Here is a 25,539-nt window from a genome sequence, read left to right as displayed (position 1 = left end):
GAGCGAACAATATAATATAATCATATACATAGTATAAAATACAGCCACCGGAGATTGGTTTAAGGGCGGGCAGGTCGGAGGCACGACAGGCGACAGACATGATGTATTGGCCTCTAGGTCTGTGGGTATTCAAATGCGAATTTGCATGTCGAGGTGGAAAAGGAAGAGAGCTAAAATATTTTGAATAACATATGTTCCCAAACGATTTATCTCTTTTGAGAAGATATCCCCTGACAACTGAACTCCTCGTCCGGTGAGAGGCTTCACTCAAAGCAACTTTCAGTTTCTAACAGCTCGAATATCACGGCTTGACTCTGGTTCAGAACATCTCAAACAAAAAATCCTACAAACTCCACTTTCTTATTAGATGATTATGTAATTAGGTCGCGCGATTGCGTCGAAAGCTAATGTGATGTATAGTGCAGATGAATGGTTGCTTTTGTAAACGAGTTCGTCAAACGGTCAAGGGGCTCTACACCATCTGAGTATTCTGAAAATACTCCTCGGATGGCACTGACATTCCCCGTGGGAACGCAACTAGAAAATGCAAATCGATTTTTCTTCATGAAAATCACATGTAATCAAGACTGAATTTTGTATCGTCTGCCCTTGACAAAATTTTCATTTCTTATTTCTTTTCAGAAACATGACAAGAACATATCAAACGCAAGAATTTACACACAAAAATGTTACGAGTAAAACACTATTTTTTCAGGAATCTTCACACAAACATGTCTTATAAATATTCCAGAAACCATAAAATATAGAAAGTTGTCGTCTTCGACAAAAGTTCATATTTTAACAAGATCTAAAACCTTTTCCAATACACTATATTTCGACTTTTAACGAAATTAGGATTAATTGTAATTTTTAGGAGAAAACAGTTGTTAGTTGTTGTTTTTAGAAAAACTTTTTCCCTGTAAAAGTGCCCATCTTCCGACGTATGGATGACTAGTTGGAAATTGTAAGGGCTTTTCATATATTTTTAGTACTTTAAAAAAATACGTTTTTGAGAAAAATGAGTCTCAACTTTTTATTTATTTTTTTCTAAATTCGGTATTTTTTTATGAAAATATTCCACATTTCCTTCTTTGACCAAAATTTTGTAGGTATTATATTTTTTGAGTTATATTTTTGTGTACAAATCAAGTTGGTTAATATTTTCTCTTAATTTGTGTATTTGGAAACTAAATTCATCCATTAATTGAAGAGATATTAGCTTTCATAATCATTCACTTTTTCCATCCGAAACTTTGAAATTGGCCCTTATATCGAAAGGTTAGACGTAGTCCTACGTCGAAAATTTACAGAATATGTTAAGAGCTATAATATTTTTAGTAGTAATTTTTCAAAGAAAACATGAGAATTTTTTTGCTGTAAGAACCCTTTCCCTGTAGAAATGCCCTTATTCCGATGCAGGGATGGCTTGTTGGATTGTATGGGCTATTCATTTTCTTCTGAATTTAAAAATTTTTTTTTGGGAAAAATGAATTTCTATTTTCAAAATATTTTTTTATAATAATATAAAAAAAAGTTTGTTATTTTTTTAATGAAAATCTCAAAACTTCAAAACAATTCCCTACATTTCATTCATCGACCCAAATGTTGTAGGTCCTTTTAGTTTTTAAGTTAAATTTTTTCGAAAAAAAGTTGAAAAAAATTAAAATTTTGTGATTCAAAAACTATAAGACCTACAAATGAAAAATTTAAACAATTTACTGCATTTCATTCTTTGACCAAAATTTTGTAGGTCTTATTGAAGACATAGGACTACGTCTAACCGCAGTATATGAGTGTGAAATGAAAAACCTAAACACAGAACATACCGGAAAGAATGAAAGATTTTGAATGCTTATAACTCGAACATTGCTTACTAGAACGGAAAGATGTTTGCATCAATTGATAGGAAATATTTCTACGCATCTGTCACAATGAATAAATTGTTATTCTTCAATAAACTGTTATTTTTCATGAATAATAGTGAAATGTCAAGCGTTATCCAAACGCCCTAACTGCCTCGTTTTGATTGGCCCAATTTACGGTTTCCCCAACACAGACTTCCAAATCAATGTGCCGAGCCGATCCCCCAGGCTTTCCAATATAGAGGCGAATGAACTCTTAAGTTTAATGCCTCTATAATACAATAAACTAACTAACTTTCAAATCTATGCGAGCTGCGAGTACTTTTATACTCGCTTGTCTTTGTGTAGAATATGTTTCCCTAACACGTACTTAAAGAGCTTCACGTAAAGAGCTTTCAAGCTTAAAGTCTCTATAGTATAAAAAGTAGAAATTGAAGTTGTTGATTCATGCAAGCCGGGGGTACTTCTGTACCCATATGTTTGTTTTTTTTTACTCCGGAATTAGTTGTCCTAATATGGACTACAAAAGCGGGTACGAACACAACGCTTTGTTCGATTATTCAATTGGAAGATATGCTTTCATGTCTTCTGCTCACTGAATTAGGCAAAAATTTGATAACCCCATTTGCTGCGATAACGTCGATTGATTCATATAACGTCGATTGACAATATGCGTTGGGAGTGCATAGCAAAATCAAAACTGAGTGCCTGAAGTTCATCAAAACAATCAAATCCGCGGTTCGAGAACTACGTACACATGACAAATGCAATAAATTCAGAAGGAAATGTAAATTACAATGATCGTACATATTTTGGTAGTCCTAGGCATCATATCAAACGTAAAAGGGCGATCATCAAATTTACTTGTAACGAAGAACATAATCTATCACAATGCATGAGTTGATCTTACATGGCAATTGTTCAAATTCTGTACTTACAAAGCTGAATTCAATTGAATTCGAAAATTATTTTATTTAATCAATACAAACAGCTTAGGCTTACTAAGCAGCCAACAGTAGTCCCACTCCAACCTTGCGACTACCAATTTTTTTAATTAAAAACTCTGTTCCTAAAAGTTGTATTTTTTTTAAATTTTAAGTATATAAAGTTGCTTAAATGGTCAATGTTTTTACACCCACAAAGTTTCACCGCAATCTGAGTTGGGGCTGTCAATGGCCATTCGAGTTGGCACGAAATCAATCGAATTTTTTTCCGATGCCAAATTATTCAGAATGCATAAAACGTCAAGATCTGGTGTCATCTTAAAAAAAATTTGACCGAAAATCGACCTTCTAGGACTTGAGCGACCCATAGACGTTCAATATTATGGCCCAATATTTTGATTTGTACAATATAATTGATTGTCTAGGGGCAATATGGAATTCAATATTATTGATCAATAATATTGAACATCTATGGGCCGCTTTAGCCTGAGTGGCACTGAAGGTATGGAAAAAAAATAATTATCGGATTTAAAGAACAGACCATGTACATTTCGTTTATTGGCCCAACAAAATTATCTGTGTAAAATTTCAGCTCAATCGGACATGATTTAGGGGTGCCTCAAAACCCTCAAAGTTTGGATTTTTCGGCCCTCAAAAATCTCAAAAGCCTCAGTTACTATCATCAGCTTTTTAGTTTCAAAAATCACTTGGAGAAAGAAAATGGTAAGCAATGAGGTAGCAGCTTTAAGTGCTGTAAGTGTATTTTTGAACATATGCATATCGGAAGCCTTTCGGAGCATAAAAATTCAACTGTCCTAAACGGTAATCAAAACCAAAAGTACCAAAAGCTATGGAAATTACTGTAAAAACAACGAGAACTATGATTAACAACTGCTACTTCAAAAATACACACATTGCATCTCACATAATCACACTAAAATGCGCGGAATTCAATGTTTTTTTCTGATCAATGATAACGTATCAGTATAAAAGTTAGTAAACTATCCATAAAACTTCATCACATTAAACATGCACTCGCACACACCCAACAAAACCGACGTCAAACCATCCAACATTATCAACGTAAATCACGTTGCATGTTGTAGATAAGGTTATGTGATAATCATTCACGTTTGATCGTAACCAATTGGCCATCAACCGGGATGAAATATCGCATCATTCGTTGATTGTATGTTTTTAAATGAATTGCTCATTATCTGTTACAAAATATTATTGGAAACAGGAAAACTACAAAACGCTAACATGCAACAATATTCCACATATAGTCCTGTGTTTTACATTGACATACTGGGTGACTGACTTGAAGTGTTACAAATGCTCGATTGTTAATTTTAGACCAAGTAGTCAAAGGTCACTAGCCATCATTGCAATCACTGTGAAGTATAATAACTCATCAAGCCATAAGGAACGGTGAAACGGTTGAGTATATCCCAAAGTACGAATAGATTAGAATCTGGAACCAAAAAATTAAAACTTTCTCAGGATTAGTTTGACGTGAAAAAATGTTGAGTGGTCAAGGTATAGCCTAGATATTGCACTTTCTAAGAAAATATAAAAAACATTATTCCGATGTGGGTTTCCGAAATCGTGGACACTTTTTTGACACTATTTTTCTGCATGCTGCAAAATTGCCTCTCTACACCAATTTTCGATCAATATTTCTCGATTTGGCGAAATTTTGGGTAAGTGAGTGGATTAAGATCATGTCGATGAAATATATCTGTTGTAACTGTGCCATTGAAGTGCCTCTCGGTCGCCACAGCTTGCATTCAAACGTTAAAAGGGTAAAAATGGCCTAAAATATATTATTTTCTCTGCTAAATCATACTTGCATTAATGGCAATCATTTGTAAATCTACGCAATATTACATAAATTCTGCATTCATTTTTGAATGACTAAGGTGTCAATTCTGCTCGTTCGAGTGTTTAATCTCGACCATATTCGATCGTTCCTTTGGAATACACTTCCATTTCCATGAAGACTAATCAAACACTCAGATACCCACTGGGTAAACCATCTACCGGCTCAAAATGCTCAGAGGCACCAGAATCAGTTGGCGTGTCAGAATCTTCATGAAAAATATGAAACAAAAATAAACGTTCCCCCCAATGAGGACACGCTGGTGCAGCAGAACAAACTGCGGATGCACAGATCACGCCAAACAATTGGCAATGTGATGTGCTATCGTGCTGTTAAAATTTGTCCCATATTATGTGTAGGATTTGATAGTGTTAAGAAAGTGATACATAGTTGGGGTTGCCATTGACAACATTCATCATCATAATCATCACCATCTCTACCGTCGTTGAAAACAATAACAATGACTTAGTGATGATGATCAGAATGTATTATCGCACAGAGTGGAACACTTGAAAAATGTATCCAAAAAAAGGTAGAAATTAGCGTCGGTGGCAGTGTGGTTAACGCGACGGTTTCACGTACAAAGTTATCTAGGTTCATTCTTCACTAAACACGCTGATGGTTTTAAAACTGAAAAAAATATCTTTCAAGAGAAGTAGATCAGAAGAGGGAACCCGTACCAAAATTTTAAGTGAGAACTTCTCAGTTTTTTTTTAATTAAAAAAAATTCTCTAACAATTTATCTACAATAATAATCAACAGGCTGAAGCTATGTTCTAATGTTATTCAAATTTGTCAAAATTATCTCAAAATTACGCTTAATAGCCTCCCTACACAAGTTAGAATCAAAGTCCTCTGCAATTCTCTTAAATAATCTAAGCAGACCGGATATCGCATAATTTGTACGCCGGACCGGTATACGCAGAAAATTTTAATTCCGCAGACCAGTGATGTCCATATCCTTTTAAACTTTAATTCACCCACCTTCTCCGTCATCCTCAACGAGAGCGCTCCACTTTGGTCTATAATAACCATAGTTCTAGATAAGTGCGAGCGCAAGATGATGGAGGATAAGTTTTTTCACTCAACACTCGGTCGCGCTAGAGTGTGGAAAGTAAGCGCACAAACTCTCTACACTGCAGCGGATAAATTCACTGGAGAGTATACCTGTGCGCTCTGGCTGATGCGCATGTCGAATGAGATTGCACTCTTTAGTGTACTTCTCAGTGTGGCAGAGTACAGATCAACGTGCTTCAGTACTGAACACAAATGTTCGCACACTCGAGCTCCCAAGAGTAAAAAGAGTGTAAGAGAGTGTGACTCACTCGCACCAAGATTTCTCTCAACTAGCGCACACTGACTCTTTATATATTCGCCGGTGAAAGGGAATAGCGCATGGTTTCTCTTTGGTGAGTGATGACTGTATCCTCAGTTTAGGCATGAAACTCGTGCGGGGATGCATCATTTCAGTGAAAACGTCATCACTGCAGCAGACTTCTTGGAAGCACTTACAGGTGGAATGAACTGAGCAATGCGGGACGCTCAGTTCTCGCCGTCAGGACATCAGACACAAACATATTACGGGCGACATTGCAGCGAACCACTAAGGTGTCTGAATTGATTAGACGGCATCTACTTTCATAGCTGGGTAGCCGGAACGGATCCCTCCACGGCAAACGTCGAAGAGAAAAGCGCACAAACCTGCGCTGTACAGCTTCAATTCTGTCGACACCGTTTATGTAGTATGGGCTCCAAACTTGACCACCGTACACAAGAGTCGAACGCACCAGCGCGCAGAATAAAGACTTCGAGCAATAGATGTCATTGAAATCTCTACCGATTCGGATTAAAAAGCCAGAGGCTGAAACGATAGTTTGCTCTCAAGAAGCACACCTAGATCTTTGATACAGTTAGTTCTCTCGATGAAAGTACCCAAGAGTTTATAATTGAACAAAATCGGTTCCTTTTCTCTTGAATAAGTAATAATGGCACATTTACTTGGGTTCACCACCATGCGATTAGCACTACACCATTCGGCAAAGCTGTTGCTGAAGTAGGCAGGCATCAGCAGTCAAATTGATTAAAAAGTAAATTTTCACATTGTCGGCGAATGACAAGCGCGGAAGATTCAGTTTAAAATTTACGTTATTGAAGTACAGAAGCACAACCAACGGCCCAGGTGGCTGCCTTGAGGAATCACAGATTGAACATCGAACTCGCGTGAGGAATGATCACCAATTTTTACTGCTAGCTCACGACCGATGAGATATGACCACAGTCAACTGATTATTCTGCCGCCAAACCCCAAATTCTCCATTTTAAAAATCGAAATTTCGTGATTGATGTTGTCAAACGCTGCTTAGGTCAAGATATATCACATCTGTTTGTTTGGCACTATTAAAACCTACCGTTATATAGGCTGTGAAGGACAACAGGTTGGTTCCAGTAGATCTCTTAGGCATAAATCCATGTTGATACTCAACAATGTATTGTATTGCTGACAGGAACAGAAGATCGGTTCTAAGACGACAAGCTAAAGCAGTTTGGCGACCGAACTGAGGGTGAAAATTCCTCGGTAGTTGTCGATTTGATTTTTGACACCCTTTTTATGTACAGGAAACGAAAACGCTGACTTCCAGGAGGTAGGAAATTTTCCACTATTCAACGACAAGCTGAAAATGCGACAAAAAGGATTCATCAGATTAGTGACGCATTTCTTCAAAATAGACGGAATTCCATCAGGACCAGCGGAGCAAGACGCCTTGAGTTTGTTCATAGCAGATAGTATCATTGACTCATCAATCTCGATATGGGAACAAGACTGGCCGAGAAAAGGTACATTTTCAGCAGCAAAATCAATTTGTTCCGGTGTTATCATTTTCTCCGAGAACACGTCAATAGCATAGTTTACAATATTGGAGAACCTTTGAACTGCAGTACCTACATCGTCACAGTCTAAAACATCTTCCCAATCAATAGTAGACAGGACGTTAGAAATGGCGTTATAGTCAGCGTTTTTGAAGTCGTATACTGTAGTTGCAGTTTTACGGAATTGATTTGAAGCACAGATTTCCAAAACAATGTGCAGAGGAGGATGATTAAGTACGACTTTAACTAATGGAGCAGCTGCGGCAGAAATAACTGGAGTTGAGTCAGCATTGCTAACGAAGCAGAGACCCAGAATTCTTCCATTATTGTTCTCAACGTGGTTGATCTGTTGGAGCAGGATGGTGCTGTATGAGAGGACTGCGCTCGTTGAAAGCGTGAAATGATTCTCATTTGGGTGCAGAAATCCAAACCTCGTGGGTTTCCATATAACTCAATGTCAATGGAAAACTCCGATTATCACAATTTCATCCATCGGTGTGAGTCTGGAGCGCACTGTTGCGATCGAATCTGTGTGAACGGTCATCAAATATACCATATACCATAGACCGGACGCGGTCTGGTGGAATATAAACTGTACATTCTACAATCATCACGAAATATCACTTCGGAAAAGCGAAATTCTAAATGGAAATAAGGAATAAGACAAGGTGATTAGACCGAATCCCAGTCTTTTAGAGATAATTGCCTGCTTGCTATGATTAAAGGATAATTGACCATTTAATTTCGGAGGGTTTTCGTCGGTAATGTATAGTAGCACTACAATTTTTTACCGGCGAAAATAAACAATACAGAAATTCATGAATGAACTCTCTAGTACAAATATTTGGTATCACTGACAAGGGTCGAAAAATGAGTGCTTGCACTGAGAAACACGAACGATTCACAAAGCCATAAAGAGCCAAATTGAGTAAACTGTCAGCATTAACATGTAATGTTGATTGCTCGTTGTTCAGAGCGACATTGAACTTATTGAATATCCAAGTAAGTAGTTGTTTAGTATCTCTAGCAAAAAAAAAACAATTCTCAAAGAAATAATCCCCAAATTCTGCTAGACAGAACCCTTTAAAAAATTGGAACAGAAAGTCCAAACCGAATCGGTTGTGTAATGACGGCGGCGGAGACAGCAAGCTCGACTGAACAAATTTTCATCATCAGTTTTCCATCAAAGAACACAGCTCTCACCGCTGAAAAATATCTCCGTCACATTCGACTATACAGCCATTCCATCATAACTTTTGAATCACTGAACCGATTTAGATGATCGACATATTAAATTGAATCCAATGAGCTAGCCTTTTGTTAAAAAATATTTAACTCGCACAACAATGGATTTTGTGCTCGTAATAATTGATTGTAGTTGTTTTCTGTTGTTTTCATGGCTTAGGACTAGAGGGCACTATATTTAGAAAGCTGAAGATTTTTGTACATAACATATCTCGATATCAGAGATGCTATTTTTTCGTTTTTGAGGGTGTCTTACTGAAAGACGTAGTCCTACATCAAAAAGTAACACGTTGGAAAGAGGAGTATGCTCCACAGTAAAGAAAAAAGGAAGATTGTATCTTTGTAGTAGTTATGGATACAATCTTTTGAATTGGTGACACTCAGACAATCAGTCACCATAAAGGATCAAATATTTTGCCTTTGCATTGGAGATATTTCGTTACGCAAAGGCGAAGTTCCTCTCAGCATTTCAGTTTCATTGAAGGATTATCATGGTTCATAAAATCAAGAACATCTCATCTCAAAACAGTGCGTTTTTGCGGCAATATGAAGAATCCCTGCGTGCGACTGTTGGCTGCTCCTGGCTAATAAAATAAACATTTTAAAACTATTTTTATTGTAGTCTGTAACATAAATTTTACAGAGTTGCAAATAAAATTACTTTTATGCTAGAGACTTCAATTTATATTTATGTTCTTCTTGGGTTGTGCGTGTCAGTGCGAGCTCAACACCGAGCATGATTTTGTGCATATTCTGAGAATGCAGAAATGTTTGGCCGTAGCGAAAGTAGAATTTATTTTTGCTTTAAAAAATTAATTTCATTATATGTCAAAATTTTTTGAATTGAATAAGTTTTCTAGTAAACATATATTCAAAACTAACGAACGGCGGGTCTTTTAAGATGCAAAAGTTTTTAACATTAAATTCAATCTTTGAATAATATGTTTTAACAGTATATTTAAAATATCATTTCTTCTGGATATTTCAATGGTTTTCCAACCACTTTGCCATACGTCAATTTTTAATCAAACATCTTGATTTCAAGCTATGATGTTTTGAAAAAAGTTCCATTTCTTACAAACGCCCTTATGGAAAATCAATTGTAATTAAAATTGCTTATATGATAATGAAAATTGTAATTTTGAGTATACACAAGATTCAAAAAAAAATCGGAGGGAGTCGCGTCAAAATCGGTTGTTTTTCGAGCGATTTATATATTAAAATTATGCCTCGCCGCTATTTTAAGTGACCATTTTGATCAACAAAGTTTTAGAAACACAGGGACCAACCATAACGTGGGAATGTTGTTTAGTTTAACATTTTCCAATTATTTCCGAGGGATTGTTTCAAGTTCTTCATTATGCTAGATGTGTCATAATCTTCTTCATAAATGGAACGACCAGATTTTACTTGAATTGAACAAAACTTATTTAACCAATAAAACCAAATAGTAACGCGCCAAAACAATCAATCTTTTGCTTCCATTCTCCAAGCACATCGATTCGCTTCATTCAGAGCAGATTCGCACACTGTCCTCACCATATGAGCGTGTTTCCGTGGGATAAACGATCGCGCGCCCGGTGATGGGCTGGCGAAAAAAAAACATTTCACAGTCATCATCACAGCAGTCATCAAGTTGATTGCATCGAATCGTACTTACACACGCAGTCAGTACACACTCATCTGCTCAAATTGAGTTTGGGGTGTGTTTTTAGGGTTGTATTGTGTATCACGAGATACTGAAAGCCGGCAGAATATAGAGACACTGAGCCAGAGAGCCGAAACGGAAAGAGCAAGGCTTATCTAGAGTGAGGTAGCGAGAGCGAGAGGTAGCGGCCAATGCATGTATGTATCCATCATTTCGCTAAGTACACTCCGCGCTTCGCTTTGCTTTGCTCTGCTGGTAGGCAAGTCAAGTTCAGGGTCAACACGAAGATTAATTTTAGTTTGTTGTGCAAATGTTGTTTCTTGTTCGCTGTTGCGGGACTCTTCTTCACACACAGGCGCAAATGAGGGATTATGCATGCATTCACCGGTGTGTTATTTGAGTGCTCACGGAATTGAGAAGCGTGAACGCAGATCGATGGATAAATTGTGAACTGGAACAGATCCGCTGACAAAATGGAATACGAGAAGAACTTTGTGAGTTTAGGGTTGGAAGAATATTCCATATAATTCCGCAATAAAATATTGCTCATTTGGTAAAAAAATTGATGAATTACGCGAACGTAATGAAAAACTACATCGACACGAACGGTGGGATCTCCGTAAATAATTCAGTCTAAAAAAATACGATCCATATTTGAAATAACAATGTTTCCATTGATGTAGGTGTAGGCTCACCGAATAGTTCAGGAATAAAAAAGGGACACGTAAATGAAAAAAACTAAACACAATTTTGTTTGAAAAATCTTAGTGAGTGAATAAAACCAATCAATTAAACATTCTTAGCTGTCCCTGATTTGGTCTCTACAAAGAAGAAAAATTTGGATGCTGAAAAGACTTTGCGAAACAGATTATGATTTTTGATAATTTTATCATAAAATTGGTCACATTCCAGACCAAATTTATGTTTCACAATTATCATAACGTAATTTATTTTGCGACTTTTCCGTTATACAAATATTGAAAAACCGAAGAAAAATATTTCAACTGATGATATGCTACCAGCTAAACACAAAATTTAATAGTAAGCTTCACGAATTATTTACATTACAGAAATTTGTGGACGTTGGACAACGTCTAACTGGAGTATATGGGAGATGAAATGAAAACCTAAACACAGAACAAGCAGGTAAAGATGAAAGACTTCGAATGCTTATGACTCGAACATTTCTTAATAGATCGAAGAGATGTTTGCATCAATTGGTAGGAAATTTTTCTACGCATCTATCACAATGAATTATTGCTGTTGACAATTATAACCAGGCGCCACGCACCAAAAAGGTATACAAAACCACCGAAAAATATCCCAAACCGAAACGTGATTGTAAGTTTCACTCGGACGGACCAGTCTGGAGCCGTCTGATTCTGAAACGTATTTACTATTACGGGATATTTTTCCTCGGGCTTAGCCCTTAAGAGACCAATTCGCCAAAGTCCAAGGAAATGGGTTCCCTGGCTCCGACAACGTGATTCTTAGGCCTAAATTGCCGATATCTAAGGAAATAAAATCCCTAGATTAATTAACGAAAAGCTCGAGAGAGGACGAGCTAAAAGTCTTGCTTCAATAGCAAGCATCTAGGGAATTTCGAGTTCCCTAGATCACAAAATTTAAAAAAAAATATCTCTCGGTAAACGTAAAATATCTATGACATGCACTGATTTATTCGTATATTGCTGTGCCGTAGCCAGAAATTGTATGAGCTCCCCTGGGGAGGAGGTGATGGGAGGGGGAGGTGATGTTTTGAAAATCGAAAAAAAATATTGAAAAACATAATTCCAAATGAATTCAACAAACGACGAAACATAAATATTATCGATTAGAATGATAGTTTGTACAATAAAACCTTTTTTTGTGCGGTTCTTTATGCGATTTTTTTGTGCGATCGCACAAACAAAATGCATAACAAATCTAGTGCGATTCTTTTGTGCGGTTGTTGAAAAAAATTAAGTCATCGGTCATCTATTTTTTTTATCATTGATATGTAATTCATCGCTCTACATAGGGACTGTGTCAGCTAATTCCCATTCTCATGTTTTGTTTTGTTTGTTTTAAAGCGTCAAAAGCAGCTTATTGAAAGGACCAAAAAGTTGATTTTGTGATCTGCGCAAGTGAGTAGATCGCTTATTGAAGCGAAAAAAGGAATCGAATGTTGATCACGAATATAATCATTAGCATTTGGGTTATTTTCTTCAGGAAACTTTTTTCATGCGATCCTTATCCACCGCATTAAAAAAGTTTTTTTTCGAATTGTGTAGAGAACACTATTTTTTTTAACGGTACTGGTGACGTTTAGAGGAATCTTTTATAATTAATATCTCAAAAACTACGAGTCGTACCGAAATAGTGCCTTCGAAAGAGTATTGATGTTCAAACGTGAAAAAAATATACACTGAGAAACAAAATTAGTACTCTTTTTTTCATTTACGAAGAAAACCGTTTATCTCTATATTATATCATACACCTTTAAAAATATGCGGATCATGCCGTTTATCTCTATACACCCATACCTCGCTATACGGCCACTCTTTATACGGCAGTAGCTGACTCGGCAAACTTCGTCCCGCCAAAAATTTGTTTTATTGTTATCAATCGAAGAACTGTTCATTGATTGATCTTCTAATCGACCCCGTTGAATTTACCTTTTGCTAAAAAATTCCTAGTATTTCTAACAACACTCATCATTATAATATCAGATTATTTTCAGACACAATTCTCGTTCAAGATTTTTCAACCACTTGCAAATAACATGTTTCTCCGTTACATGGAATAAATGTTTGATACAGAAAATATGATAGAATAAAGACAGACCCCTCCCCCCTTCTCCCCTTAGAGTGAGGAAAGGAGTGTCTATTCACCATAGAAACGTTTCGTGCCCCCAAAATATTCAGCACACGTCCCCCCCCCAAATTCCCAATTGCTGTGCAAAACTCATATTTCCTCCAACCCAAACGGAATACAAACTTTAATTCGAATCAAAAATATATGTTTTTAAAATCTGCATTTTTGGGACGATTTCATTTGGAATTACTCAATAGAGAAAATATCACTTTATCTTCATACAGTCTCGTTTCGCTTCACGCCCATTTCTTTCATTCTTCACACGAATTATCAAATCGTCAAATGAAAATGAAAGGTTTTTATATCGAATGAAAGTATCTCATTTCAAATGAAAATTTCGTTGGAGCTCGAACTGTATTCACTGAAACTAATGAAAATGACGATGTGAAAGAATGCGCAGTACACTAGCAGGCGTAATCCGTTGTCGGCGCTGGTTGTAAGACTAATTTGCCCGCATATGCCTCTATAACTCCATTATTTTTGAAAGACGGTCCGGAAAAAAAAGGTTGGAGAAATTAAACCGAAAGAAACTTTCAATTGAAAGCAGTGATCGTCCTTTCATATGTGAAACTGGAAGCAACATAAAACCCATTCAAATGAAAATAATAATAGGTGTCAATAGGGCACTTTCAATCGGCAAGTGAAAGCGTTCGCTTTTGAATTCAAAGGAAACGACAGCAGAACGGAAACGAAATCAAAGAATCAATATTTCAGTATGCGTAGTGAATATACACAATCGAAATTGAAATTGACTGAAGAAAAAGGAAGAAGCAAAAAAGTCATTTTCATCTTTTAGTTCCGAAACTGTCAAACCCTGGTCCTGAACACCCTGTATATATTTTTTTTTGTGCGGAGAAACTTACTCCGCACTTACATTAATCAATTGACCATTGAAAAGTTTGCGCATTTTTTGTGTTATGTTTTGTTCGCTACAAAACACATAAGAAACAGGCTCCCCCGGTATGGTAGTCATACAGTCCTCCAATGACACAGAAATCTTGATTGATGTCTATCAAAGGTATATTTATATAATACGATCTGATGGATCATACCAGCACACGTTCACAATCAAACAGCCTTACCGTCCCTACAGTTCTGTTTACTCAAGAAAAAGAAGGAGGGAGAATAAACATGATTTTTGGTGAGACTTTGATAAGGTTTCTAATGAGTTGTTTCTGATGTAGAAGCATAATAATGTTAAAAAGCTGACCAATGAAAGTCGTATCACAAACAAAAACTGTTGACCGTGTTTCGAAACTTTGCATACAGTGAGCAAATCAGCTCTTTTTAGCCACTTGAGTTAGAACATTGAATTCTTAACCCTCTTGTACTCGCGTGCAAAATCATAACACGTATACTCGTTTTCTTCGTCTTTATTATGTTTTAATAGTCATCTTATTAAGCCTCCTCATAATAGAGTAATTTTTGATACTCCAACACAAATAACGAAATTCGAATTTTTCACTGTTATTAATTAAAAGTAAGTAACTGAATATAATTCATGGAAGTATAAAGAGCTATAAAATAACATAAAAACGTATTAAACGATTCTGGTTTCATTGGAGTAAGAATCAGAACATAACATAACTGCATGCTCGAAACAAACATATTTTTTACATTTCATGCAGTTGTTGCTTTATCGAAGAGAAGAATGTATAACTACCTTCTAGATAATTACCAGATGATAAAGGTTCTGGAATATGAAGTTTGCATATTTCTAATATTCTTTGTCTCTGTTTTCTTGGTAAACTAAGAATTAATGCCTTTTTTTAGATGGGACATAAAAAGATTATATAAAAGGATTCCTAGCAACTTCCTTTTCTTTTTCTTGTTTTATTGTCGATATTGTTCATTATAAAAAAAAATATCCTCGAAACTGTAAGTGTTAAAAATTACCATAAGCTACCGATTAGTTTATAGTTTACTGTTTACTATTCTTCCACAAGTGAAATTCTTTCATAAGTGTGTATATGTATGACCATTATATTTAGCGAATAACTATACGAAAGTCAAACATTTATATTTTGCTTTTGAACGTATGAATCTAACGACGAGTATATCAACGAATAGTTAATATATGGATCCATTTAATCCAGTTACAAAAGGCACTGAAATCAAATAAGAATAGTCCGGTTATGATCTTATGCATTATATTCAATAAATATTCCGCGCCACTAACATCAATTTATACATTTCATTCAACAATATTCTAGAATATGAAAAAAGGCACTTGTCCAAAAAAGTTACTTCTATACTCGCGTCGGTGTGTCAGACCGAAAGTGTTAAAAAAGTACCACGCGTCCCCTTTGTACCAACACATGCGATACGCCAAACGATGACGAACGACGAATAACGAAGCTAGAAAGAATCGCAAAGTCGTAGTGTTGTTATTTTCTGAGAAATCAACGAATTATTGATTTCTCGGTCTGACAGACCAATGCGCGAGTATAGGAGTGTTAATATAAACACATAGGTATCTGTGTGTATCGTACTAAGGGTATATCCTTAATCGGGAATTATTAACAATGCAAGTTACAAAGAAACATTATTCGTTTCATTATTATACTTCACTTCGGAGTTCGACATACTCTACTTGGCATAAAAATGTCATGAATACGTACAAAACTTGCGCCAGTCAATGCATTGAATTAAAATTAACCCATTGTTTTCAGTTTAATTAACGGGTTTACGAGCACTTGCCAGAATGGCATTAGAATTTGATGCTGTAGACATAAGAGGCTTTATTTGTCTCGTCTGCCGCCGTGGTCTGTTTGACTACTTCAGTTTTTTATGTATCTCTCTTTTTTCAATTCAATTGCATTTATGGGTATGAAGTAATAAAAGAATATGACTTGGTAATGCAATGATCTGGCCAACGCTGATATTTGCAACCTGGTGAAATTACCCAGTGGACAAAAAAAAATCCTGAGAGAGGACAATACCCACCAAAAAGTGCATACGCCATGCGGAACGGAGATGCGTTTATATGGCTCTCTGGTGTTGGATTCGGTAGAGGTGATTGAACTGAAATAATCCTCCACATCTTTTTTTGTTTTGGCTGCAACAATTCATGGCCATACCACGATGCGATGGATTAATGGCCCACCGTCGTCAAAGAGAGTCATCAAAACCAAAAGTACTTTTGGACAAATCAGTATGGAAGAGTAATTATTGCGCTTGCAGTAGCTTATTTTTTTTACTAAGGCGACAGTCTCGATTCTCAACCCCGACCACACATACGATCCGGTACGATGATTCGAGCAAAAATGAAAAGAAGTTTAGCCATTTGAAAAGTGCCAAGCGAATGCACTTTTGGAACAAACCGACAAACTTCCAGTTGATCAGATGCTGTCAATGTACCCTGTGAACGTCCTTGATGGGCAATTGCAAAACATAAACTGATGATTATGACCCACATTACAAATATGTTATTGTAGGTAAAGGAAATTTGGAAAATCGAAATTTTATTTTCGATGCCAAATGTCTTAAAAATGCATAAAACGTCGAGATCTGGTGTTATCTCGAAAAAAAAATCCGAGAAATCGACTCGGATTCGAAAATCGACTTTTGAGACTGAGTGGTCAAAAAATCAAAATTTTGAGTGCTTTGAGGCACCTCTAAATCATGTCCGATTGAGCTGAAACTTTGCACAGGTCATTTTTTGGGCCTATAAACAAAATGTATATGGTCGTTTCTTCAAATTCGATTTTAATTATTTTGTTTTCATACCTTCATTGCCTCTCAGGCAAAATCCCAAAAGGTCGATTTTCGGACAAAAAATTATTTTTAGATGACACCAGATCTCGATGTTTCATGCATTTTTAAGACATTTGGCATCAAAAATAAAATTTCAATTTTCCAAATTGAAATCATGAGTTTTTGGGTAGAAAAACATCAATAACTTTAAGTAGGGTTAGGGTATTGGCAAGTTATGCATCGCAAAATGTTGGTATTGATAAGCTCTAAAAGTCGTACGAAGACAGTTTTTATGTAGAATTTTAAATATAAAAGTTAAAGCAAAAAAACGTTTTTTCACGGTCACCCTGATGCAATTTAGAAAAAAAGCGCTAAATCGATTATATTCAAAGATAGAAAAAAGCTTTGTTCTACAAAGTTGTTTAAAAGAACTGGGGCTATAACATTGTCGAACTATGTTTATCTCTATCTATAAAGCTTTATAAGAAAGTTAGATTTTTATTATCGACAATTTTGGTTACCCTATTTTTGATAACATGAAAATGAGCACTCTATCATATGTAACAACTTTGTTGAAGACAGTTTTTGTCTAAAAAACAAATATCTCCCACAAAGTTGTTTTTGGCACTTTCTATCTAAGTTGCATTAGAGTAATCATGAAAAACCGTTTTTTTTTGCTTTAACTTTATTATTTCAAATTCTGCATCAAAACTGTCTTAGTACGACTTTTAAAGCTTATCAATACCAACATTTTGCGATGCAGAACTTGTCAATATCTTAATCATTCTTTCAGATTCCGTCAACAAACATTTTTTATGTTTGCACCAGAAAGAATGACAAACAAATGAAAAAGCGTGTTTTTTGGGGAAAAATATCAATAACTTTGAGTGAAGTTGAGATATTAGGCAGTATGAATAAAAACAAAATTCACCTTTACTTTACTTCATTCGAGCAGTCGAGCAGTGAGATTAAGTTTTTACTACGTTTGGTATGAATAAAAGAAACAACAAAGTATTTACTTTTCGAAAATGGATGTTCAGCTGATTTCATATGAATAAAACAGTAAAAAAATAAAACAGTATAAACATCAAGTATTTACTTCGTTATTATCAAGTATGCTCATGAGCATACTTTGGATCTGAAAACACTATCATTCGTTTTGATGTCATATCCGATTTATGTTTAATGCTGCTATCTTGGGCTTGAAGTTAAACAAGTTAACGATCCGCATCGATGGCATTGAGCTTCGTTTACTAGTTTGGGGGAGCGTAAAAAAAATGATTGATTTTCAGGGAATGAACACGTTTTTAAAATTTAAATTATTAATGAAAAACAACCTTTACGTACCAATTTGGCATTCTGTTTGAATGAAAAACACTTTTGTTTGCAAGTGGTGAAAAAATCTTGTACGAATATTGTTTTTGAAAACAACTTTATATTATAATGAAAAGTTTCAGTAATGATGTTGGAAATGTATAGACAAAGGGTTAAATAAAAGTCGGAAAAAAGTGTTTTAAGTGTTTAAATAACATGATGTGAACATTTTCATTCAAGTTTTAACATTTGAAAACTGGCTTCGTGTCTTCTAATATGATAGGTAGTACACTAACGAGATAGGGACCCAAACTATGGTCCCTAATTGAAAGTCGCCACCAGACGTCGACACTATTCCTTTTTCATCACGAATTCACGCTTTGAAACGGAACCTAAACAATCAGTTGATAGATGTTTGACAAAGTAAAAACTATGTTCGAATTCGAAAATCAAATTAGTAAAGTAAACTTTTATTCACACGGATTCAAGTAAATACTAGGAAAGTTTACTTTACTTGGAAACGGGCAGAATAAGTAAATACTTTTTTTTATTCATACGACCTATTGACAAGTTCTGCGTCGCAAAATGTTTGTATTAGTAAGTTCTAAAAGTCTTCCGAAGACAGTTTGTATGTAGAATTTGAAATACAAAAGTTAGAGCAAAAAAAACAATTATTTTCATGGTGACCCTAATGTAATTTAGAAAAAAAGGTGCAGTGTAAGAGAAACAACAATTCGTCATCACCCATTAGAAAGAACGATCATTACGGTTGATTATGTAAGTTAAGATCCTTACATTCAAACCTTTACAACCATAGAAGCAACATAGAGCATGCTTTCCACGTGAGTACGCATTGAACAAGGACAATGCTAGGAAACAGGGTAAATAAAGGAGATACAGCTAATCCGCCTATGCTGAAAAGAGTAGATAAAGTAAAGTTTCTAGCCGTGTATAAAAATGGGAAACAATGTGAAATAAACTAGTTCTAGTCTAGAGCTCAAACTCTATCATTGTTTCATTGAACCTGAAGTCCATAACTTGTATAGTATTGATTTGTTGATATTTTGAGTATTGAATAATAACCGTGAAGTTTTTTCCAACATTGTAGATCAGGTTTTTGTAATTCAAACATTCACACGATAATTATAAAGGATAAGACCATTATTTTTTTCCTTTTTACGTAATAAATATCTTCAACGATATTGTTTAGAAGCCATGCTTTGAATAAAAGTATATTGAAAAGTGATAATAGATTTAAGAGCCAAATGAACTACAAAGTTTAATGTTTCTTAAAAACAAAGAACTGAACTGAAGTGATAATGAGATTCAAACAAGGAAAAAAAGTCTATCATTACAAAGCATTCACAGATACTATTTTAGAATTATTTTTTCATAATTTTTATATCCGGCTATGCTGCTAACCAGTTTCTGTTTAAAAAATCAAATCAAACCTCGTGTCCCGTATATCAAATTACACCAGAATAGGAAGCATAAAAAGAATGAAACTCAGTATCCCATATGAGAGAAGCTCAGATTATACTGATCATGAGGTGGATAATTTCAGGTTTTCTATGAGTTAACAAAGGTATTATTATTCGACACAATTGTAGAAATGGTTCTTACAAAATGGTTCTAACCTTGACCTATACTAAATGCTTCTCGCTATTCAAAAGAGTAAGACGAGATTAATCTTACCTACATAACGTTCAAATGTCCGAAATTATGCAACCGACATAACGTTCAAACGCTCGAAGTTATACAACTTACTTGTCTCTAATAAACTGCAAGGAACTCTTTCACTTAACGGAGTTTATTGACATAGGGCTATGTCTTTGATTTCTATATAGGGGGGTCACTCTACGAAAAATGTAACGATTTATTAAGAGTTTTCAAACGCATATTACTCAAAATCGTTATATCGACATATGTTATATACCATTAAACAGAAAATTTTTCCAGTATATTTTTTGCTCAAAACAGTGAATATAGTAAAAAAAGTTAACAATTAGACGATTCAAATGGGTATGTTTTCTTTCGATTGCACTAACCACATTCCTCCCCGACCCAACGAGCAATGTTCTTGCCTAAATTCGGGCGTTAGATCACATTGTGAGTTGATGTGTAGAATGAATTATTCTTCATTTACCGATAATAGGCATTCATCAGTTATTGTATTGTATGTTGCCCAATCAATTCGTGCTCAATTCACTTTTTTATCGTATAGGGGTTGCTACTAACAATTTATGTAATTGTGGTCCAGGATGTCATAATATCGGGCATGTTGTTTGGTTATGTAATATACACAATTAATGAATTTGACTGGCTGCTGACTTAGAAGAACGAAAATGTTTACTCACGCATATAATATTATGATAGCTTGCGTAGTCGCGATCCTAATAATATGCTCCCCATGTCTTCCTAAAAAGCCCGCTTTACTTCTTCGGATGCATTTGCCAAATTCTCCTTTCCCTTTCCTGTACATAAGCAGAACTTTCCACGCAATGAGATAAATTCACTACAGCAACTACACGAACTTCCCAAGAGAGCACTCATGGCCATAGAATACTCAATATACATCACCGGGCTATAAAGTTATTGCAAACAATGTTCCGGAATATTTATGTAGATCTTAACTATTTACACTTTTATGCAAAAAGGATATATGATGACTATTTGTCTTATTCTGCATAATTGAATAAACAGAGGAAAATGGTAGTGATGGTATTTTTGTGTACATTTTTGAACAGAATATGGTTCCGGATTCAACTACGTTCTCATTTGACCCGTATAAAGGATACAAGTTCATACAAGAAACGGTTTGTTTCAGGGCTTCCATTCGATGTATGAAAAGAGAAAAAATAACAGATTTTGAACAATGAAAAAACTCAATTCAAATGCAATTATTACACACAATCACAGTCCTATGTCAAAATCCCGTCCGTGCCCCTAGGCCCAGACCCATTAACTTTTTTTACACGCAACAGTGATGATTGGTACAAAAAGTAGAAGAGTCTGAGCCTAAGGGCACGAACGGAAGTTTGACGTAGGACTGTGATTGTTCAAAATACTTGGTTAGAAATCTGTTAGTTTAACTCTTTTGAAACTTAGAATAGTAGCCCTGAAAAGGGCCGTTCGTTGTATGTACTCACAATCTTCAAACGGTTTGTAATGAACAAAGAAAGACAATACGCTACTGGCAGGAAGTTCAAGTGATTAATGAATATCAGTGTGGCACATAACAGGATAGAATGGTAGATGAAGTATACGTGGATCTATAAACAAAAAATATATCGTTATTGATTACATTGAATATTAAATTTATGGGGAAGAAACGAAAAAACAAATTGAAAAAATCACGATTTCGTGATATTTTAAGGTAAAATAACATTGAATCATGAAGTTGCTTTATTTTTAATGGATAGCTATGGTATTGTGATTTCTTCCCATTGTCTTATTCTTATTATTAGTCGTATTCTAAGGCATCGAGAGCTGTAGCTATTTCGGTGAAATAATGTTCGTTTGCAGACTATCACAATCAAGTCGTATTGATTCTACTGCTCAATCTATCATAGAAGGAATTGAATCATTGAGAATTATTGAGAGTCATGAAGAATATGAGTATTTCATTTTTGTGACGCGATGTAATACCGATCTCAATGAGTCTTCGCATGATAATCACTGCCTCCTCCTAATTAACACCTTACGGATCGCTCACGAGATTTCTCGTGTTTCGCGTTCCTTCTTTACGGACTTGTGTGAAATTAGCGGATAAAAGTTTTTGTTGCGTGCAAGTTTCTGTTCAACGTTGCTGGATTTAATGAATAATGAACTATTTCAGTTGAAATAAATTGATTGTCTATCAAGTAACAACCTTCAAAATCATACTCATTAGATAGAGAATTGAATCATTCATATTTCCACATAATTCATTTTTCTCTTGATCGTGGCAGAGAAAAGTTATAGACTGAAACGTGAGTATGGGTCAATATAGGAAAATATACAGGATTTTGCATAAAACCTAAATATTTATGTTTATGGCCACAAAAAAATTGTTCATTCAAAAGCCTGCATGTTATAATCTATTTAAAGTAGGACGAGTATACTCATCCTTGGCAGCGAATGGGTTAAGCTGACTTTAATTTTATGAATTTGAATATTTAACAAGATTTTCAAACAGCGTTTCTAAATGCATGGTTTGCAGTTCTAATAGAAGATGGTTATTATAATTGGAGCAATGCATGAGGATGGATTGATTCATTAATTTGTTCATTGAAACATTTGTCATGACAAATTTTTCGAAAAAGTGATTTCTTACAAGAAGATATGTGACTCTCATTATGCTAAACATCCATTACGAACAATGTTGTTGTGTGAATTTTACTTTCCCAGCTCGTTCCATTCGCCACCTCACAGTGATAATGGTGCTTAAGCCAATCCGTTTTCAAGCTTTAACGGGGTCATTTTTCACATTTCTGCTAAAGTGCGCAGTTTTTTGAAAGTATTTGGTATTCTTTATCGTTCTATAATAAAAAATGAAAAACGTCAACTGCGAGATGACGGCAGTCTATTAGCCATGACATTACAAAGGAAATTACCCAATACTTTACACATCCAAAGGCATATCAGGAAAATTTCCAACCCGAAAAAATCTTTGACCGATCAAGAATTGAACCCAACACCTATGTCAGCATTAGCCTTGAATTTACAAATAAAAAACTAGCTAACCCGGCGAACTTCGTTCCGCCCAAAATTATTGTTTTGATGATTTTTTTAAAAAAAAAATTCTAAACTTCTTATCATAATAACATTGTTCTATAGACACAATACAACAAATACAACAAAATGAAGACGGTTCAAAAGGGACCTTTCCTTCTTCGGATTTTGCGATTAGCAACACATTTGGCCTTCCTTTTTTATTTATATAGATAGGAATGCGTTATTCCGTCTGAAAATCTACTTCCACCTTCAAACAAATATAAATTTCGTCAGCGTAAACATCGAATGGACTAACAACGCTTATCATGATGTAATTTTAAAACATATGGGAAAGCAATTTTCCGACCTTCCTTCAGAATTTTCCGAAAACTTTCCAATTTTTCTCTCCATAACATTGATCTACGGGCAGAGATAAATACGTTTAAATAAAGATGGCTCGAATCGGACGATTCCTTCTTCTGGTTTCGCGCTTAGCGCTTTTACATTTTCATTTATATAGATGCCTAGAATATCAACACGAGACAACTGAGCTTGATGTCGGTTTTTAAAAAGTTTGGAACAAACAATAAGTTTCATGTGTTTTTTTTCTGGAAGATTAGGCATAAAAACATCGTTTTATGAAGAAGAGTGAAGATTGTCAAAAAGTAACATGGAACAACCATGCATAGAATGGAAGTATATGCTATAAAAAAATAATGACAGAGATGTTCGTTTTACCAAATATATTACACAATTCGCATTAAACAACAAACTTCATGGGACTAGAAAAAAAAACCATTTAAACGTTTGATCATCTAGAACTAGTCACACCATCGTAACATTGTCATAAAATATCAAACCCAAGAAGTTGGTTTAAAACAACACAGTCTCGACTCGAGAAGAAGTAACCTATATTACTGGCCCTGATCATACAATAAAATCCAACGCGCGTGCGAGCGATCAAACCAATCCATTAGATGATGAACGGAATCGTGCGGCAATAATTTTCCTAAGTGTGGATATTATTACTGTGTGTTTGGGGTAATTTTAACAATAACATCGCACGAATATCCTTTTCCAAGAAAGCAAAAAATGTCCTTTCAGTTTGAAAGATTCCCGAAAGGAGAGGGTAAACGTTGAAACGTTAACTACAATTATACATATATTCATATACAACAATCATTATGAAATACTACGCCTATCACTTTCTGTCATCTATTGATATAACTATTGCAAAACTCACGATCGTCTTCATACAAACACGATTCGAAAACAGGGAAAGAAATTGTCACGCCAGATATTACGCGTCATAGTTTGCGATAGCGTCAAGTTAAATGTTTATGTGTGAAGAAATGTATACCAATTTCTACATTTTAGGTTGATTTTCCATGACATTGCAATAGAAACGCATACCGAGCATTGCATTGCTAACCCAACACGATTTAAACAAAAACAATCATAGGGAATCCAAATCTAAAACAAGCTCAAATTCGAAAAGAAAGACCGATCTTAGTGAAAGGGACGCAATTTACGAGTGTCAAAAGTATTTTCAATTAGGAAATACTATCCAATCTGAATTTGCTTAACATTCAATCCGGATAAGCAATCGTATATCATTCGAAAGTAGTATCTTGCATAATTTCTCATTTTTCCAATTTAGCACTAAGCCGTCTCACTCACACAACCCAGCGAATGATTTGTTTTTGAATGACAAGATGGAATCAGTAGCACTAGCAGAATCGAATTTATCTCTTCATAAGACGCATGACGGAATATTGCGGAGCTTCATATTCCCCGAAATATAACGATCCAAAAATGCCAACCATGGACCAAACAGATTCACTATAAACAAATCCTAGAAATAACATACCTGTACTGGTAATATTTGTAATCCTCTATTGTCCTGTTGGGATTGATTTTTTACTATATTGTAGAACGAAAAGCACGGATAAAACACTTTCGCATCACAGGCAGACACTCTCCGAATATATATTTTTTTTCACCTTACACTTTTGCTCACCCACACTTCGTCGCACAGATGTGTGTTTCGAACTGTCAAAATGTATATTTTTATTTATAGAAAGGACAGATCACAAATGAGGCGGTGAACAGAGATGCCAGATGTGAAGACGTGGTTCATTTTGAAAACATTCGACTTATCGTGAATGCATATATTTTCGTGAAGGTTTATAAATGCCTTCAAAATATGTGGAGATATTTGTATTCATGGAATGGTTCGAAATGGATCGTTCGAAAAATAAATAAAATAATTATTAGTTCTGGATGACAACGTGATTGGTTTGGTTTGATATCGATCGATTTTCTAATCCTTTTCAGATGTCTTTTGTCTCCAACAAAACATATGACATTCAAAGTGGAACCATTTGAAAACAGTTTGCCGTGTAACGTGAAGATGTTGAAAAAATTGCCTGGCATTCCTGTAAGTGAAATCTCTCACCATTGGAGATGCCAAGTGACTTCTTTTTCTAATTTCTTTGCCTATTTTTTGAGTAAATGATATGGTAAAAA

General features: G+C 35.2%; 1 protein-coding gene across 1 annotated transcript in view; it reads right to left on the bottom strand.

Moving 5' to 3' along the window:
* Positions 1-25,041, bottom strand: part of LOC129776003 (steroid hormone receptor ERR2) — an 83,632-nt gene extending 58,591 nt beyond the window's left edge. Inside the window, exon 1 of the mRNA XM_055781369.1 lies at positions 24,881-25,041. The gene's annotated coding sequence lies outside the window, so the exon portion shown is untranslated. The remainder of the gene's footprint in view (positions 1-24,880) is intronic.
* Between the last annotated feature and the right edge of the window lie 498 nt (positions 25,042-25,539).

The sequence above is a fragment of the Toxorhynchites rutilus genome, chromosome 1, assembly GCF_029784135.1.
Source record: "Toxorhynchites rutilus septentrionalis strain SRP chromosome 1, ASM2978413v1, whole genome shotgun sequence".
In the NCBI taxonomy this organism is placed as follows: domain Eukaryota; kingdom Metazoa; phylum Arthropoda; class Insecta; order Diptera; family Culicidae; genus Toxorhynchites; species Toxorhynchites rutilus.
This window is presented reverse-complemented; position numbering and strand designations above follow the sequence as displayed.